Below are 20,757 nucleotides of genomic sequence, written 5' to 3' on the forward strand. Positions count from 1 at the left end.
ATCCTTCCAACCCGGCCGCCAATGAGTCGGAAATAACGAGAGCTTATTTTTTTCTTATCTATGGTTGCTGCAGTCAGCAACTGTTTAGCATTGGATTGCTTGTTATTTCATGTCTAGAGAGTAGTAAAATGTGTCGAAACTAATTTTACGCCTTTGCATTTCGGACTGCCCTTGATTTTTTAGACAAAGTACGCAGCTATTAAGTTATTTAATAACCATTCGCTTCTTTACAATTTCCAGTGCGACCATAATTAGATATATATTGTGTGTTCAAGCGTGAATAGTTTCAACACCCGTGTTTATACTTCATGAAACGAAACCCTTTGGATTACTTATTCAGTTGTAATGGAGGTACTTAGATTTTCTTCCGCTCATGTTCACATATAAGTATTAATGAATATTTTAAAACATGTTGTTATATACATTTATATTTTTGTTGATTTGCATTTGATGAGGCCCCAATTGTAACTGTTTTTGGGTTTATTGAATTAATTAAAAGTTATCCTACATACCTATGTGCGCGGTGTACTATTTGTTGTAACCAACTGAAACTGATTAATTACGCAAAAGAAATAAGATTTATATTTAAGAAGCAATCACAGAAAAGTTATTTCGAAATACTTGGAAGTACATACATTTTGGTTCAAAAAGAAAAAAAAAATCAATTGTTTAATTCATTAAAAATATGGTAATGCAAATATTTTCTAGTATTGTAATATGCTTCACAAAAAATGTGCCAGTATTATTTATCTTTTTTTATTATAATTTATTCATTCATTTAAAAATATTTATACCATTAGAAAATGACCATGTTATCTATTAGTAAGAACATAGTTATGCAATTAATTCATCTGCTTATTCATTTTGTTAAATGTTGTTAACAATAAAAAAATTCTTTGACAATAGTTGTTCCGAAAAAAACATTTCCTTCGTGGATATACTAGTTTAATGTAGGACAGTCAGGAGGAATGAGTTAGTGGCAAAAATGGAACAGCTGCATTTACATGCCGAAATAAAAAGTAATATTATTTCATGTCATCGTTTTAAAAGTGATCATTTTTTAAATACTATGTTATTAATATGCAATGCACATATGGGGAGAAGACGAGGGGCGTTCACTACGCAGACTGTGCCATTGACATTTTCAAGGGGTTGCTTTTTTTAAGGGGGGGGGGGCGCTTTATATCATTTTATGGGTGTACCATCACTCTTATGGTGTGGGGGGGGGGACTCTCGTATATATGAAATGGAATATCATGTAATAGAGTTCAATGTTTTAATAAATAAAATATATAATGCATTTTGCACACACTCTAAAAATAAAATCAGTAACCTATTTTGATTAAGTATCTATATTTGTGATAAACTGGAAAAGGGCAAGAACAGAAGAATAAACCCGAATGGTTCTGAACCCGAAACTGATATGGCATGCAATACTATAGTAAAGAATTATTTTTTAGAAAAAATCACGGAAAAAGGATTCCGAAATTCTCAGAAACGTTTTTGAAAATTGTTTAGAGAATTCCGAAATACTTGGAAACGTTTTCGAAACTTTCATGAACCACAGCTGCACAGAATACTCAGAAACATTTCTGGAAATTACGGAAAGAGGATTCCGAAATACTCAGAAACGTTTCTGAAAATTACAGAAAGAGGATTCCAAAATACTCAGAAACATTTCTGGAAATTATAGAAAGAGGATTCCGAAATACTCAGACACGTTTCTGGACATTACAGAAAAAGGATTCCGAAATACTCAGACACGTTTCCGGACATTAGAGAAAGAGAATTCCGAAATACTCAGAAACGTTTTTGAAAATTTCATGAACCGCAGCTGCACGATATACTCAGAAACGTTTCCGAATTTTTTTTACAGTGTATCAAGAAATCTCCAAACAATTGCAACTCATCAAATTCACTCACGATGACGATAAATCGTATGTAAAACTCAACAAGACTGTCCAAATTAAACTTTTTTTTTGTCAGTAAAAAGTACATAAAAGAAATTATGTGACTTGATTTTGCAAATATCTATCGAGAAATTTCCTGTTGCTGGTCAGTCAAAGTTTGCGTTCAGTTTCAAAAACTTTGTGTCAGTCCCGCCATGTAGATAGTTCTGGGGGTAAGGGTGGCTTTGAAAAATTAGTGTTTTTGCATAAAAGTGGACGCGGTTTTTGGTTTCCCGGTGAAATTTGCATTGTGTGTATACCCTTTGCCCCCTCTCCACTGGTAAAATTCAAAATGATGGGCCTGTTTTGTGTTCCCGTTCTTTTGCAAAAGAGAGGAACTCGTCATTCTAAAACCATTGCCAGTGTACTGAGTCCTGTATTTTGTATGTAGAATATTAAATGCGAACCGGAATGGTAAATATACGACGATTCATCCTGTCGGTACAGATCGTTCTTGTGACTTAGTAACCGCAGAGCTGATATAAACAATAGAGTGAGTACTCTAGCCTCCACAAGGTATAGAAACTGGGTATCAAGTGAAAAGAGTGGAAAGGGAGAGATTCCGTATTTGGCAACTTTCTCATCCCTTCTTGGTGAAGTTACATTGCTTATTCAATTCAGTTTGCGCATTTGGCTGAAAGTTAGATCGTTCGCTCGTCGAATGGTAGTCTTCAAAATCGCTTTCATGCGTAGAGCCAAAAAACAATCCTATCGCGCTCTAATTCTACGACTGTTCTTATGTTCGTAGAAGCTCCTCAATTTCACGTTTCAATACCATTTAAAAACTAAACACCTGAACGTTAAAGGATCCCGGCATCCAGGTGTAAAATCAAAACCAGGTGTAATTTTTTTTATTTTAAACTGTAGACTAACTCGATATTTTTGAACCTAAATACAGTATTGTGGCAATTAATTGGGAAATGTTATTTTTTTTGCTTTATCACACGTAACCGAATGAATAAGCACTCAAATTCAGCTCAGAGTTCAAATGGCACTTATTTTCAAACTAGTGGTTGTTAGTACGCATCAGGTAAGTTGCAGGCATATAAATTCTTCCGCCAAGTGGCTAGAAGTTGGTAGTGTTAGTTGCTCGCTTGCTGTGGGAGAAATTAGAGTCATGGATATCAGCCATGAAACACGTGCTAAAGTGATTGCACTTAGAGAACACACTTCTAAAACGTTAGATGAAATAGGAAAAATATGTGGAGTGAATAAATCAAGTGTTGGGAGGATATGACTGCGGTTTAAGACAACAGGAAATGTTGGAATCAACCGTGTTGGAAAATAAGCCGAAAAAGATCAACTTAGGCTCGTGACGACAAAAGTTTACATCGAATGAGTGTTATGAATCCTCGATTAACTAGTTTTGATCTGTACAAGTCCGACAGCTGGTGTTGACATTGCACCTTCAACAGTGAGATACAGGCTTTTAGAACGTGGGCGGAGAGCATGTTGACCGTACAAGAAGTAGCTTCTCACGCCTCGTATGAAGAAAGAAAGGTTAAAATGGGCTCGGAAATATAAAACATGGACTGAGGAAGACTGGGAAAAGGTGGTTTTATTTCCTGTGGTTCAGGGATTTAGATCCAGGTTCGTGAGAAGGAGCAAAGGAGAACCTTTTCGTCCGCACCACATTAATCAAGCACTCAAGTATCCACCCGAAAAGATGTTTTGGGGTAGTTTCTGCGTTTCAGGGACATAATCCCTTGTTCCTGTAGAAGGAATGATGAACAGTGCCAGCTAAGAATCGATATGGACCCAAAATGTGCTTCCAACCATGTCTAAACTTTGGCCGAACGGAGATTACGTTTTTCAATAAGACGGCGCGATGTCACACATTGAAGCAAATTTTTAATTTATGCTCTAAAAACAAACTTACTGTACTGAGTTAGCCTGGAAATTCCCCGGACTTAAATCCGATTCAAAAATTGTGGGCCATCGTTAAAAAACGTCTTCATAAGTTTGACAGTACTACGACGGAAAAGCTAATTTCGTCTGTTTTTAACGTACGGTATAATGACATTGAAAATAAAACTACATGTGCCAGTCTAGTACATTCTATGCCAAAATGTGTCTGTGATGTTCTTAAGTCTCGAGGATGTCATATTAATTATTAGTTTCAAATGTATTCATGAAAAACTTAATAAAACTGATTTTTTTTGAAAAAAAAATGCATTTCCCAATTAATTGCTACAATACTGTATTATTCCAAGAAGTGAAGGCACTGTAAAAAAAAATGCACTCAGACACACATATACCTTTTGTTGCAACCTTGGCATGCGTTATGTATTACTGTAAAAGAAACTACTTTTATTTTTAATGAAGTATGATACATTAGCGATAAACGACGTGTTTTCCGTAATTTTTTAAACCGATTTTTTTATTAACCAATTTTCTTTCTATAAATATCTTCTTTATAAAGGTGTATTGATGACTTGAATTAAAGCAATTTTAATTTCATTGAAAACGACCCACATCTACATACTGATAAAAGAATAGTAGTTTCCAGACTTTTTCTGAAATACAACGATATTTTACGGACGAAAAATAAAAAAAGAAAATTTTCACGTACATTTAAAAATTGTGACACTCATAGGTTGAATTTAAAAAAAAAGGCAAGCAAACAAACATCAAAACGTGATTAACATATTTTTTACATAATTCGGAAAAGTGTGATGCAGTCGAATCATTTAAAGTTCCTAAAACAGGTTTAAATTAAATTACACTGAAACTAAGAAACCTTAATACAATAAGCCCTGCAAATAAACCCAGGGAAATGATACCTAAAGCTCGATAATTCGAATGAAAGTTCGTAGTTTACCTCATTCGTGCACCATAATTGTTATTCGAAGCATTTATTAGTATGAACGATGTCCTGAGGATAATATATGATTTTATTGAAATATATCTAACTAACCTTGAGTATTCTTCAACGCATTTTTTTAAAAAATAGTTGTTCTAGTTATTTTGCTAAGTTTTTTGATTTCATTGGAGTTTTGATACACGTAACTTAAGATCATGAATATTAATCCTTAACTAGAGCAGAAAAACCTCAGAAAATTTCGATTTAGTTAGATTTCTTATCTTACCTAAAACAAGATCAGGAAGAATTGAATGAACCTTTGTGCTTGAAAAATAAAACAAGATATAACAACGTTTTATTGCAGAAAATTTGCAGACTATTACAGGCACTAGTTTTAGGATTTCAAGGAACCCTTTTTCAAAGAAATAAAGTGTGAACTTTAGGATAAAAAGCGCATACATTGCATTGAAAAAGCGGTTTCTTGAAACCCCGAAACAGGGTCTACAGTAACCTGCAAATTTTGTGTGATAAAACGTCTTATTTTTTAAGATTAGGAATCTTGATGCTTAATTAAATATAATTAAGTAACAGTACTAACATGAAGAAATAACTATTGGTGTTGATAACGGTAATACTTCTAAGATATATTGACAGAAACTAATTTGATTCTTATGCACTGTCACACAACTTCTGACCATCCGGTAGCTCATTCTTAATTAGACTGACAATCAAACTCACTAGTGAGCTGACTATCACTCCCGAGCTTCGATCTGGGATCGTATGAGGTTCTTTTACATCCAGGAGATAGAGAAAAAGGAGAAACAAAAAAAAACCTTGATGAAAATAAACTTTTTCCTGGATTTTCTGCCGTTTATAATTTAAACCAGAAGTTCTGTGCAGAACTAAACGACCTTCAAAATAAAAATAATTTGTGTAAAAAAAAATCATCAATGCAATAATTATCTGTGCGGCCGGTTGGGTTTTTAAGAAGTGGCTCAGAGTTCGATTCCACTAACCTCACTACACTGTAAAAAATCTCGGAAAACTCTCTGAATATACAAAAAAGTTTTCCGTAATACACAGATTCGTACGCCCTCCGCAGTTGAGTTGAGTTGAGATGATTTTGGTGATTTTTGCCTATCCCAGAAGGGAGGCTTATATCACGGCAGAGAGAAAAAGGTCGACCCTCTGGGAACGAGGAGCAGCATGAGGGGAAAAAAAAATTTTTTTTTTCAAAAACGGCCAGAGCGGGACACAAACACGCCGAAAGCACGAACAGACGAAAAGCTGGCACAAATGAGGGAGATAACCGAAGGGAGAGGAGGGATGCACGAAAAGATTTTAAGGGAACGAAAAAGGGACTGGCGAGGGAAATCAAGCGCCGGACAATGAAGGATGAAATGTTCTGTAGTTTCCTCTTGGTTGCAGTATGGGCAGAGGGGGGTGGTGGAAAAGCCGAAGCGAAACATGTTTTTGTTTACTTGAAGAGTGCCTGTACGGAGGCGAGTTAACAGCACTCCTATCTTCCTGTTAGGTGTCCAATCGATATAATCGTAGATGCTGTTTAGATAGTTCATATTATTTTTATATTTGCTGTTAATCCAATCATTGATTCTTTTATCTCTATTTTCCTTAATTTTCAGATTAATAATGTCTTCAGAGGCGATTTTATATAACGATGACGCTGTGAAGGGACCGTCTTTGGCAAGTTTATCAGCTCGTTCATTAACAGGGATACCAATATGGCCCGGGGACCAGATGATGGTAATAGAATTCGCACAATGCAGAGCTTCAAAAATCGCTTCAGCGATGTAGAAAACTGCCGAATGAGATTTGAGATTAAAAGCCGAAAGAGCTGTAATGTTGGACTTGCTATCGGTGAAAATGACGTAGTCTTTGTGGTCGGTAATAAATTCAATAATAGCGAGAGAGATGGCAAGAGCTTCAGCGGTAAAAATTGAAGAATTATTGTTGATGTGGCACGCTTTTTCGATGTTATCAGATATGTTGATCGCAGCAATACTGGTCGAGTTGGGATTTTTGGAGGCATCCGTGCTAAGGATAGTGGCTTTATTCAGCTGGTTTTGAACGAAATCATTGTAGAGGGCGAAGGCTATAGCTGGGTTAATATGTTTGTCTTGGAATGGAAGACCATCTGGGATGATTTTGAGATTGTTGAAAATATTTAAGTCGTCCTTGAAATTCTTTTTAATTATGTGGTTACTGTTAATATTGTGTTCAGACAAATATTCGTACAAAATTGGAAAGATATGATGATTGTCTTTTTTATATCTGGTGTCTTTAGTGAATTCCTTAGTTTTCTTTATGATGGGGGACATTTGGTTGAGAGAGATGTGGCGAAGAGTATATTTAATTGTCATTAGCGAGCGTCTGTCCTTAATTTTACTTGCATTGGCTTCTTTGTAGAGAACTGGGAGAGGAGTCCATCGGGGAAGTCCCATGGCCCATCGGAGAGCACTGTTATAGATGATTTCTAATTTATTAAGGCTAGACTTGCTGGCAGCATTATAAATGATGACACCATATTCAATAAGACCTCTGATGAGACTGTTGGCGATAATAATAAGATGTTTAGCGTTGGTACCTCTTTTATTATTGGCGATGGTTTTCAAGTAATTTAATCTTTGAACAGCTTTTCTTTGGATGTTATTTATATGAGTATTAAAAAGGAAGTTGCTAGTAAAGGTCATCCCAAGATATTTAAATTCGTCACTCCACGGAATGATATTATTATTACATTTGAAGAAAAAATTAGGAGAATAATGTTTCCTGGAGAAATTAATAGCAGTGCTTTTTTCAGGAGCTATGTTAAGTTTCCAATCCTGAGCCCAATTTGCGATATGATCAAGAGTTTTTTCAATTTTGTCTTTGGCCAGTTCAGGAGTGTCTGCACATGCATAAATTGTAATATCGTCAGCATAAATTAAGATTTTGGCACCAAGAAGTAGATCTTCAAAAATATCATAAGTATATATCATAAAAAGAAAGGGGGCTAAAACTGATCCTTGGGCAACTCCGACATTCAAATTGAAGGGAGAAGAGGTAGCTCCTCTCCAACGAACTTTAATTTTTCTATTGTGTAAAAGATGGTTAATGGTTTTAGCGATTTTGCCACTTATTCCGCATTTAATTAGTTTCCATGTCAGTCCGTCAATCCAAACACTGTCGTAGGCCGATTTTATGTCTAGTTTGATACTAAAAATATATTGTTTGCTTCTCCTGGCAGTTTGAATGTCTTCGGAGAATTCAACCAGAGTAGTATTACAGTCCCTAAACGGAAGAAAGCCCAAGTGATTATTATGAAATTTTTTTTTTTTTTAAGGTCCATTTGATGAGACGATCAAGTATGAGTCGTTCAAAAATTTTCGCGGTGGTGGATCCTAAAGAAATTGGTCTGTAGGAGGAAATATTATCAGCAATTTTATTGGGTTTCTTGATAGGCAGGATGATGTAGGAGTTCCAGTCGTCAGGGATGCTGAAGTTGTTCCAAATTTCATTGATGTTAAGAAGAAGATTATTGAGAATGTTTTCAGGAAGATTTTTAAAAATTTTTGCTGGAATATTGTCTTCTCCAGGAGTAGTATTTTTCATAGACTTAATTGCCTTCTTAAGTTCAGTTTGGCTGAAGTTATTGTCAAGAGTTTCATTGCTATTAATGTTGTAATCTAATGGAATGCCTGGGTGGGTGGGTCTGGAACTATAATGAATGCAGAAGGCATTAGCTTGGGCTAAGGCAGACGTGATGGACTGTGTGCCGCTTTTTATGATAATATTGGAGTTAGGGATTTCTGTGGATTTATTTAGGATAATTGTTTTGATAAGATGAAAGGCATTTTTAGAGGATCCCAAGTTAGAGCATTTCTTGTCCCAATAATCTCTGGAAGCATTTTTAATTTCTTTTTTGAGTTTGGCAGAAAAATGTTTATAACAAATCCAATCGTCTCTCGATATATTTTTTTTTGATTTTCTGAGATATCTTCTTTTTTGGCTCATCAGGAATCTGCACTTTTTATTCCACCAAGGAGGAAATTTTTGTTGTTGAAAATTTTGAATGTTGCTATTATTAATAATGGAGTCAGTGAAGAGGAGATGAAGATCTTTATAATTAGAGTCCTTTTTAAAATTGTTTATAAGATCATTATTGACTTTGTTCCAGTTTATAAAAGTTTTATTTTTCTTATTCGTTTTATTCACGTTATGATAGGAGTCCGAAAAATTAATTATAATGGGATAATGGTCAGAGTCAAATAAGTCAGGATGGACGTGATAGTTTAAGTGAGGAAATAAATCAACCGAACATAGAGACAGATCAATTAGAGAGTGGATGCCGGAGGGGGCCCTATGGGTAGGTATTTTGTTATTGATGATGCAAATATTATTGTCAATAATAAAGTTGGCTAAAATGTCAGAAGAGTTAGAGTTTAGAGTGCTGCCCCAATAGTTATGATGCAAATTGAAGTCACCTAAGATTATAAACGAAGGGGAGAGTTTTTTTTTTAAATTATTAAGCCAATTCAAAGAAATTTTTCCTTTAGGGAGGTAAACGTTAACTATGTCGATCTGGTTATCATTGAGCCAGACGCTAACGCCCAAAATTTCAGTATCTGAAGAGTAGAGGCTGTCTAAATTAATGACCCTTGAGGGCAGGAATCTTGGAACCATAGTCATAAGGCCCCCACCCGCACCCACTCTTCTATCTTTACGATAACAGACCAAATTAGCATAAGAAAAAAATTCATCCTTTAAAAAGGTCTCTTGGAGTACAAAAATATTATCTTTAAAAAAGGGAGAATTATTAAAATAATGGCGCTTGTTGGTAATACTACGACAGTTCCATTGGATCACTGAGAAGCCCTCAGCAACGCAAAAAAGAAAAAAACAGGGGAAAGGTCCTCCGGACCAAGGGAAAACAAAGCGCCAAGAAAAAAAAGAAGGACGAAAAAAGGGGGGCCCGAAGTCACGGGGGCCCAGAAGAGGGGGGAGGAGAGAGGACCGGGGGAGAAGATGAAGAAGCGGAAGAAGTAGCCGGAGCTACTTTAGAGGGACAAGGGGTAGTATCCATAATATTAGTCGAAATAGATGAGCTAGCAATTTTCCTGGGTCTTTCAGGACTTTGTGCCATGTTAGCAAATGCTGTGGACAACATGTTTTGTACACTGTTGAGTGTAGTAACTATAGCTTTTTCGAACATGGAGGTCTGAATCTCTAACACTTTAGTAAACCTCTCCTCCATCCTGTTCAGGGCCCCTAGGAGGAATTCCTCCATTGTTGACTGAAGATTTACTTGAGGGGATGAGTCTGTTTCTACTCTAACAATTTGTGCCATAGATTTTTTTTGTTCCATTCTGAACCGACGTCTAGCTTCCGGGAATGAGAGACAGTTCTCGCATTTAAACTTAAGAAATTTTTCTTCTTCCTTATATTCCGGGCATCGTTTGTCGAAAGCGGAATGATTTCCCTCGCATCTGGGGCATTTCACAATCGCGCTCCCACATGAAACACTCTTATGATTACCACTGCAGTGACCGCATATGGGGTCGACTTTGCAGGTGCTTGAGATATGGTTAAATTTGTGACAATTTTGGCACGATCTTGGTTTGTCAACGAAAAGTTCAATACTTTGTCTGGAATACCAAATTTTAACGTGACTTGGGATATTGGTCCCATATATGGTGACTAAAACTGTTTCACTTGCTTTTCGCGATCCCTCTCTAGTAAAAAAAAATCTTCGAAGTTCTTTACTATATATGCCTTGGTCGTAGAGTTCCGCAGCAATTTCATCAAGTTTAGTTTCTGTGGAGATGTTCTTAAGTAAGAAACGGGTGGTGGTACCGTCGTTGAGCAATTTAGAATCTATGTCAATTTTGAGAATTTCGTTTTTTCCCAACAGTTCTTTGGCGCAAGCAGCATTGTATGTTTTGATTATAATTTGGTTTGTCCTCGTAAATTCGACGGATTCAATAGATTTATGATTCGATATAGTTTTTTCTAATTCATTTTTGATATCTTTTGGTCTGTTCCGAGGTAGACCTGTATTTGCACTATTATTAGCCTGATAAAGAATACTAAATGATTTGCCACCATTCCCTGAAATAGCGTCAATTACCGAAAGCTTGTCAGATATCGTAGAAAAATAATTAACAATTTCTGTGTCAGCCATGGAAAAGTTATTGTCGTGAAGGCTGGGCAACATCTCCAACAGAAAAATAGAGCAAAAAAACCTTACCTGAACGGCATAAACGGAAGCACGATGACACGCACTGAAACACAGTGCACGTGTGAGTAGCACAGGCGAGAGATAAAAAAAACCGAAACTAAAAAGCCACGAGTAGAACAGGAAAAAGCCAAAGCACTCCCAGTAGAGCCAGGCACATAGCGTACAAAGCTGAGGGACCCTGAGAGCGAAAAGGAAAAAATCAAAAAAGAAAAGAAACCGTCATGCTCCCCGTCCCAGGAGGGTCGACCCAGCGCTCGTGGGTGCGAAGAACGAAAGAGAAACGACGAAGGAACGCGCGAGAGTTCTCGAATCGCGAACAGTTACAGTCACCGGCATGCAACCCCCAAAACACAACCCTCGAATTTTACGCAAGAAACGAGAAACCGCCCCTCCGCAGTTTTCTGCTATAATCAAAAACGTTTCCCGTTTAGCAAGAAAGTAAGAGTCGACGCATGCGCAGCTTACACGGCAATTTTATAGTCCAGCAGCAAATCTAAACTGAAACTTTCGAAAGCACGCAATGAAAACAAGTGCTGACTCATGTATGCGAAGTAACACTCATCAAGGGGATTAGTAGAAGTTTTGTTCCTCGCATGAATTCACTGAAGATAATTTTAAAGTCTTATATTTTCTTGCTTATGTATCGTCATGAGATTGAATTTGAAGCTATGTCACTTATTTTTAAGTACGAAGTGCAAATTCTCGACGCATGCTCGCGGAAGGAATACTAACTGAAATTAAAAACCAAATAACTGCCTAGAGGACGCCATGTAAATTCATTCCGTCGCATAACTTGTGTAGGTAATTTACTTTTTTCTTGGATACTTTTCTTCTTTCAACCAAATGGGTAATTTTTGTTGGCAGAATTTTATTCTGTCATAAAAATCACCTTTTTGGTGACCAAAGCCTGCAAAAGACCACCACCGACGAATAGGTAAGTCGCTTTGCAACTCTATTACTTTAAAGAGATTTAGTTCATATAAATCTCGTTAAAAAAAACTATTTTCTTCAGTATAATTATTTCGTTGTGAACTATTGCAATTTGAAAATATTTTACATTACATAGAACACATATTTAAAGTGCAAGTGTGTCTAGTTTTATTCTGTAAAATTTATGAATTGAAGATTGTAAAAAATTTAAATAAGTGTTATTGTGTACTTTGTTTTTATGTGTCAATCTCAGTTAATATTTGGCTGAACATTTATGTATCAAGCATTATGAATTAAATGTTATAATATGCAAATTGTCAGGTTTGATAGTTCGTCTTTAAGGTTGCATGTTTTCATTCTCTTGTAAACAGTGTAGCTAGATTGTATGAAGTAAAAAAAAAAACTATCTCTTGTAATTAGGAACATAGTGCTTCAGTATTATCTAAATGACGATACCTCTTTAAATATTTGCATTAGCGAAACGCTTTAAATTAGTTAAATGTGTATTAATTTACTTAACAAATAAATACATATATGTATTTAAAAGTGTCTTCATTTTTTTCGTTTTACGAGCCTCAATTTTACCAAAAGCAAAAAAAAAAAAAAAAAAAGACTTAATAAAATAATTTTGTATTTTTACACCATATTAAAGTATTTGACTTATAATTTATATGATACTTTGATTTATAATGTATATGATACTTTGATTTATAATGTATATGATACTTTGATTTATAATGTATATGATGTTGCTTTTTCAAGGGGGGGGGGGGGGCGCTTCATAGCATTTTATGGGTGCACCATCACTCTTATGGTGGTGGGGGGGGGGGTATTCTCGTATATATGAAATGGAATAATCATGTAATAGAGTCCAATGTTTTAATAAATAAAATATATAATGCATTTTGCGCACACTGTAAAAATAAAATCAGTAACCTATTTTGAATAAGTATTTATATTTGTGATGAGCTGGAAAAGGGCAAGAACAGAAGAATCAACCCGAATGGTTCCAGCAGGGGGACTTGGTGTCATATTTAAATTCATCAATTTCTCTGTTGGTACTTTTAGGTACACTTTGTTCGTCAGAGAAATTGACTTGAGGTGAACGAATTCCGGAACGCTAAGGGTAGGTAAGTCCTGTCAAATTTTATCCGAAGATAAAAGCTATCAAGTTTGATACAAGATATGTTTTTAAGTTCTGCATTAAAAATACAATATGTTGATAGTTTTGTCTTGAAAATATTGAGAGAAAACTGAAGTTTAAGATTGTTTAACAAACAATCCCCACTTTTCAGAAGGTACCCCCACTCCAATTTCCCGACAATTTTGTGATTAGGAATGAAACTAGCAGATTATTTCATAATTTTTCAAAAATTTATAACTGTGTATATGTTATGCTGTTTACCATGCTATTTGTCATTAGAAATTCCAAAAAAAAAAAAAAAAAAAAAAATCCACGAATGATTCTAAAATTGCTTGTATTATTGCTCTTAGATATGAAAGAATTGAAACTGATATGGTATGCAATACTATAATAATGAATTATATTTTAGAAAAAATCACGGAAAAAGGATTCCGAAATTCTCGGAAACGTTTTTGAAAATTGTTTGGAGAATTCCGAAATACTCGGAAACGTTTTCGAAACTTTCATGAACCACAGCTGCACAGAATACTCAGAAACATTTCTGGAAATTACGGAAAGAGGATTCCAAAATATTCAGAAACGTTTCTGAAAATTACGGAAAGAGGATTCCGAAATACTCAGACACGTTTCTAGACATTACAGAAAGAGGATTCCGAAATACTCAGAAACGTTTTCGAAAATTTCATGAACCGCAGCTGCACGATATACTCAGAAACGTTTCCGAATTTTTTTTACAGTGTAAGGATAGCTTAAAACTATACTTTTAAAAAAACCAATTTCAAAAAATTACGGTACATGTCTTCAGTGTCCCCTCATTCTTAACTTACGTACCTTACGAATTTTTTTCATTTTTTCAATCAAATTACCCCAAAACATCTTCGGGTGAAATGTATAAATTCTGAGTAACGGGGTTCCCTGAACCCGTTACTCAGTAGCATCGCTATGGGGGAGGGGTGGTAGAGGTCCGCCCCAGATGTCATTCGTCTGGGGGGTGCAACCCGAAGTGGAATTGCAGGTTTTGAAAAATATAGAGCCAAAATGCATTTTCAAGACAACAAACTTAAAAAATTTCTGGGGGGGAAACCCCCAGCCCTCTCTTTTTCTCACCCCACATCAAGGAGTGCATTCTGTACTCAGGATTAGGTTCATAATGTCCATACTTAGACCTAATAGTGACTTCTTATACCAAAAAACTGACTTCCTTTTATAAACGAGCTGATTTGTGCATCACATGACTTCCTTTTACGCTAATTTAATGATAATAGTGTCTTGGACTTGGAGAAAGCAAAGAAACACTTCAAATATTTTTTCCCTAAGTTTGTTGCTAACCGAAGCAAAAAAAGAAAAAATAAACGTTTTATACAGATTAATTTTCCCAATATTGGCAAATTCAATGGTAAACTATCGTCATAGTGGCCAAATTAAACCAAGTGACAGTGTTGGGCATCAACTAAAAAAATCAACTAAATTTGTAATTGATTGATTAGTTGACTAAAGCATTCTGACTCCCATTTAGTTCAGACTAATATTTTTAAAATTTAATTCAATTACAGATGAAAATTAACGTTAGTTTAAACTAACTCGTTAGCTGCTGAAAAAAACTAATTTGTTCAGATTGATTTAGTTCAGATTAAATTAATCAGATTGAATTTAGTCAGATTAAAAGTAATCAGATTAAAAGTAATCAAATTGATTTGATTACTTTTAAAATTAAATTCGTAAAATATAAATGTCATATGAACAGAGACACATTTGTATTTCTACGTGTATGTACATATTTATTCAAGCATACACGAGTTAATACGTGTATATACGACTATGTGCGTGTGTATACGAGTATGTACGTGTATACAAGAGAATATGCATATGGATACGTGTTACCCCGAGTATTTTCGTGTACAGTGGCAAATTTGCTTTTAATTGTGTATACACATACTTATGCGAGCACACAAGCGAAAATACGTGTATATACGTGTACACATGAGAATATGCGTATAGATACGTGTTACCCCGAATATGCTCGTGTAAAGAGGTACATTTGTATTTCGACGTATATATACCTATCCAAGCATGCATATACGAGAAAGTACGTGTACATACAAGTATGTTCGTGTACACACGAGAATATGCGTATATATATATGTGTTTCTCCGAGTATACTCGTGTAAAGTGGTACATTTGTATTTGTACGTGTATATACATATTTATGCGTGCATATACGAGAAGGTACGTGTATATACAAGTATGTTCATGTGCACACGAGAATATATGTAAACATACGTGTTATCCCGAGTATTCTCGTGTACAGAGGTAAATTTCTATTTAAACGTGTATATACATATCGATGCATGCATATACGAGAAAATACGTGTATATATGAGTAAGTACGTGTACACATGACAATAGGCTTATAGATAAATGTTTAACCCGAATATACTCGTGTACGAAGGCACATTTGTATTTCTACGTTTGTATGCGTATTTATGCGTTTATAAACGAGTAAGTACGTATGTATACAAGTATGTACGAGTACATAAGATAGTATGCGTATAGATACCTGTTAACCCTAGTATACTCGTGTACATAGGTAAATTTGCTTTAAATTATGTATATACATACTTATGCGTGCACACAAGCGAAAATACGTGTATGTACGTGTACACATGAGAATATGAGTACAGATACGTGTTTCCCCGAGTATACTCGTGTAAAGAGGTACATTTGTATTTCTACGTGCATATGCATATTTAAACGTGCATTTTCGAGAAAGTACGTGTATATACAAGTATGTACGTGTACACGCGAGAATATGCTTATAGATACGTGTTAAACCCGAGTATACTCGTGTACAGAGGTACATTTACAAAATACATATTTATGCTCGCATACACTTGTATATACGAGTAAAAACATGTATCAACAAGTTGTTTTGTGCATATACGTATACATACGTGTTAACCCGAAGATTCGTGTGTACAGGAAATTTTGTATTTCTTCGTGCATATACGAGTAGATAAGTGTAAACCCAATTTTTTTCGTATTTCTAGGTGTTATCCCGAGTATATTCGTGTATGGAGGTATGTGTAATTTCTAAGTGCATGTACAAATTTATTCGTGCATACACGAGTAAATACGTGATTACACGAGTAAGTACGTGTACACAAAAAATATGAGTATGGATACGTGTTAATCCGAGTATACTCGTGCACAAAGGTACATTTGTATTTAAACGTATATATACATATTTATGCATGCATATACGAGAAAATTCGTGTATATCCGAGTAAATTCGTGTACACACGAGAATAGATGTATATATTCCTTCTTAGCCCAAGTATACTCGTGTATAATGGCACATTTGAATTTCTATATGTATATGCATATTTATGCGCTTGTACACAGGTAAATGCATGTATATACGAGTATGTACGTGAACACACGAGAGAATATGCGTATAGATACTTGTTACGCCGAGTATACTTGTGTACAGAGAAAAATTTGCTTTTAAACGTGTACTAGACATAACTAATAAATATTTAACATACTTATGCGTGCATATAAGAGAATACAAGTATCTACGCGTTCACACGAGAATATGCGTATAGATAAATGTTACACCGAGTATACACGTGTGTAGAGGTACATTTGTATTTAAGATTGTACATACAATTTTATGCGTGCATACATGAGAAAGTACAAGTGCATACGGTGTAGATTTATTTCAATCTCTCTAGATTTAGTATAAATTTTAATCTTATTACTTTAGTTGACTAAATCAATCTGATTAAATTAGTTTGAGTAAATAAATCTGATTAAATTTATCTGAACTAAATCAATCTGAACTAAATTAGTTTTTTTCTCCAACTAACCAAATTAGTTTAAACTAACGTTAATCATCGTCTGCAATTGAAAAAATCAGATTAAATATCTGAACTAAATGTGAGTCAGATTACTTTAGTTGATTGAGGATTTAGTTGATTAATGCACAACACTGGTTGAAACGCAGATTCTCGTGCGTACACGTACATACTCGCATATACTTGTATTTTCTCTTATATGCACGCATAAAAGTGTATGTACAATCCTAAATACAAAATTTTCTCTGTGCACGAGTACACTCGGGTTAACACGCTTCTATACGCAACGCATAAATTCGTGTGTACACGAACATACTTGTATATACACGTACTTTCTCGTATATGCACGCTTAAATATGTATATACACGTAGAAATACAAATATAGCTCTTGACACGAGTATACTCGGGGTAACACGTATCTATACGCATATTCTCATGTGTACACGTACATACACATATTTTCAATTGTGTGCACGCATAAGTATGTATATACACAATTAAAAGTAAATTTACCTCTGTACAGGAGTATACTTGGGTTAACAGGTGTCTATACGTATACAATCGTGTGTACTCGTACATACTCGTATACATACGTATTTACTCGTTTATAAACGCATAAATATGCATACCACACGTAGAAATACAAATGTGACTTCGTACACGAGTATAGTCGGGTTAAACATTTCTCTATAAGCCTATTGTCGTGTGTACATGTACTTACACATATATACACGTATTTTCTCATATATGCATGCATCGATATGTATATACACGTTCAAATAGAAATTTACCTCTGTACACGAGTATACTCGGGGTATCACGAATGTTTGCATATATTCTCGTGTGTACATGAACATACTTGTATATACACGTGCCTTCTCCTATATGAACGCACAAATATGTATATACACAACACACACATATGTATGTACAAATACAAATGCACCTCTTTACACGAGTATACTCGGGAAATCACGTATCTATACGCATATTCTCATGTGCACACCTATATACACGTACTTTCGCTTGTGTGCACGCATAAGTATGTGTATACACAATTTAAAGCAAATTTACCTATGTACACGAGTATACTCGGGTTAACAGGTATCTATACGCATACTATCTTATGTACTCGTACATACTTGTATACATACGTACTTACTCGTTTATAAACGCATAAATACGCATACACACGTAGAAATACAAATGTGCCTTCGTACACGAGTATACTCGGGTTAAACATTTATCTATAAGCCTATTGTCATGTGTGCACGTACTTACTCGTATATACACGTTTTTTCCTCGTATATGCATGCATCGATATGTATATACACGTTTAAATAGAAATTTACCTCTGTACACGAGTATACTCGGGGTAACACGAATGTTTGCATATATTCTCGTGTGTACATGAGCATACTTGTATATACACATACCTTTTCCTATATACACACACAAATATGTATATACACGTACAAATACAAATGAACCTGTTTACACGAGTATACTCTGGGTAACACGTATCTAGACGCATATTCTCATGTGTACACGTATATACACGTACTTTCGCTTGTGTGCACGCATAAGTATGTGTATACACAATTTAAAGCAAATTAACCTCTGTACACGAGTATACTCGGGTAACACATATCCATATGCATCTTCTCTTGTGTACACGTACATACTCGTATATACACGTATTTACTCGTGTATGCACACATAAATATGTATATTCACTTAAAAATTCAAATATACCTCGGTACACGAACATACGCGGTATAACACGTTTATATACGTATATACACGCACATAGTCGTATATACACGTATTAATTCGCGTATGCTTGCATAAATATGTACATACACGTAGAAATACAAATGTGCCTATGTTCATGTGATATTTATATTTTACGAACTTAATCTGAATTTAAAAAGTAATCAAATCAGTTTAATTACTTTTAATCTGATTACTTTTAGTCTGACTAAATTCAATCTAAATTAGTTTTTTTCAGCAATTAACGAGTTAGTTTAAACTAACGTTAATCTTCGTCTGCATTTGAAAAAAATCAAATTAAATTTAATCTGAACTAAATGTGAGTCAGATTACTTTAGACGATTGAGGATTTAGTTGATTAATGCCCAACACTGCCAGGTAATAATAATTAAAAAAAAAAAAAAATGTCGATTTCTCGCCAAATTGGCGACCAAACAGGGCGACCAAAATCTTGCCTAGTGTTTGCCAAATTGTAACACCACTTGAGTTTGCATTGAAATTAAAAATGATTTCTCCCCAAAAAGGTGTAAAATTCCCCCTTTGGAGCATCCGAATGCAATCAAAAAGGGAAGACCCCACTAGAAATCTACGTACCAAATTTCAACTTTCTAGGGCCTACCGTTCTTGTGTTATGCAAGATACATACGCACATACACACATATGCACATACGTACATACATACGTACATACAGATGTCACAAGAAAACTCATTTTAACTAGCTCGGTTATCATCAAAATGGATATTTCGAGTGCTTATGCGTTCTTAGGTATCTATCCACGTGTGGTTAGGTTGAAGAAAAAAAAAAAAAAAAACCTCAGTATTCATTCGGGGTGCGAACAAAATGGAAATTAAAGCTGATTTTTGAGTGAATTTTTTTTTGCGAATACAATACTTCCCCCGAAATATCCATTTTGGCGATTCCGGAGTTAAGTACGAGTTTGTTCGTGACGTCTGTATGTACGAATGTATATGTATGTGCGTATGTATGTCGCATAACTCAAGAACGGTATGTCCTAGAAATTTGAAATTTGGTACGTGCACTCCTAGTAGGATCTAGTTGTGCACATTCCTTTTTGGTTGCATTCGGGTGTTTCTGAAGGGGTCTTTTGCACCTTTTTTGGGGGAAATCATTGTTAGATTCGATGCAAACTCTAGTAGAGTTATAATTTGGCGACACTTGGCAATATATCGCTAGTATTTTGGTCGCTAAGTCTTGTCGCGAACTTGGCGACAAATTTGGCGATTTTTTTTATGTTTTAAATCTGGTTTCAATTTGGCCACTGTTGGTGATATTTAGAAAGTTAACATTTGAATCACATTAAAATTGTAAATTATGGGGATATAACATTAAATTGGTGTAAAAGGAAGTCAAATGATGCAAACATCAGCTCATCTTTCCCTGTGTTTGAGATACGTTTGAAATAATTAAGGCGCCATCAATTTCATACGCCCGTTTTTTGACCTCTCGACGCACATATGCTTATAGGGAAAGTTATATGGAAAACGATCATTGTTTTTACAAAGGTGTGAAAATTATTAGAATAATTGTGATTTTTTCAGTTTTTCTTAAATAATTTTATATATGCTTGCAATAATACATGAAGGATAATCTGTTTTGTTATTCTAATGATATTTTCACTCCTTTAGAATAGTTTTGGGGACATTACTGTGTTAAATGTTGGCATTGATAGAATAGAGAAACATTTTATTTAAAGTAATGAAATTGTTCGCATTGCATAAAGCACGTGTTTGATTAACAATGGAATTTAAAATAAATTTAAAAACTGTCAGCTTGCTGTGCTAGTATTTTATATTCTTTTCATGGATTGGCATCAGTATTATTTTATTCTTAATGCAATTTTTTTCGCAGCTTTAATTATTTTAGAATCGGCAGTTTTTTTCTCTTTTGTTAAAGAACTATTGCGTGATCATAAGCGAAAAAAGTGATATTTTTTCAGAAAACTAGCTGCAATAAAGTGTCTCATCCTCGAAAATCACTATACACAACTAGAAATCACTAAGAACTAAACATTTTGCAAGCATCTGTGAGTAAAATAAAAA

This window comes from Uloborus diversus, chromosome 1, assembly GCF_026930045.1.
Source record: "Uloborus diversus isolate 005 chromosome 1, Udiv.v.3.1, whole genome shotgun sequence".
NCBI lineage: Eukaryota > Metazoa > Arthropoda > Arachnida > Araneae > Uloboridae > Uloborus > Uloborus diversus.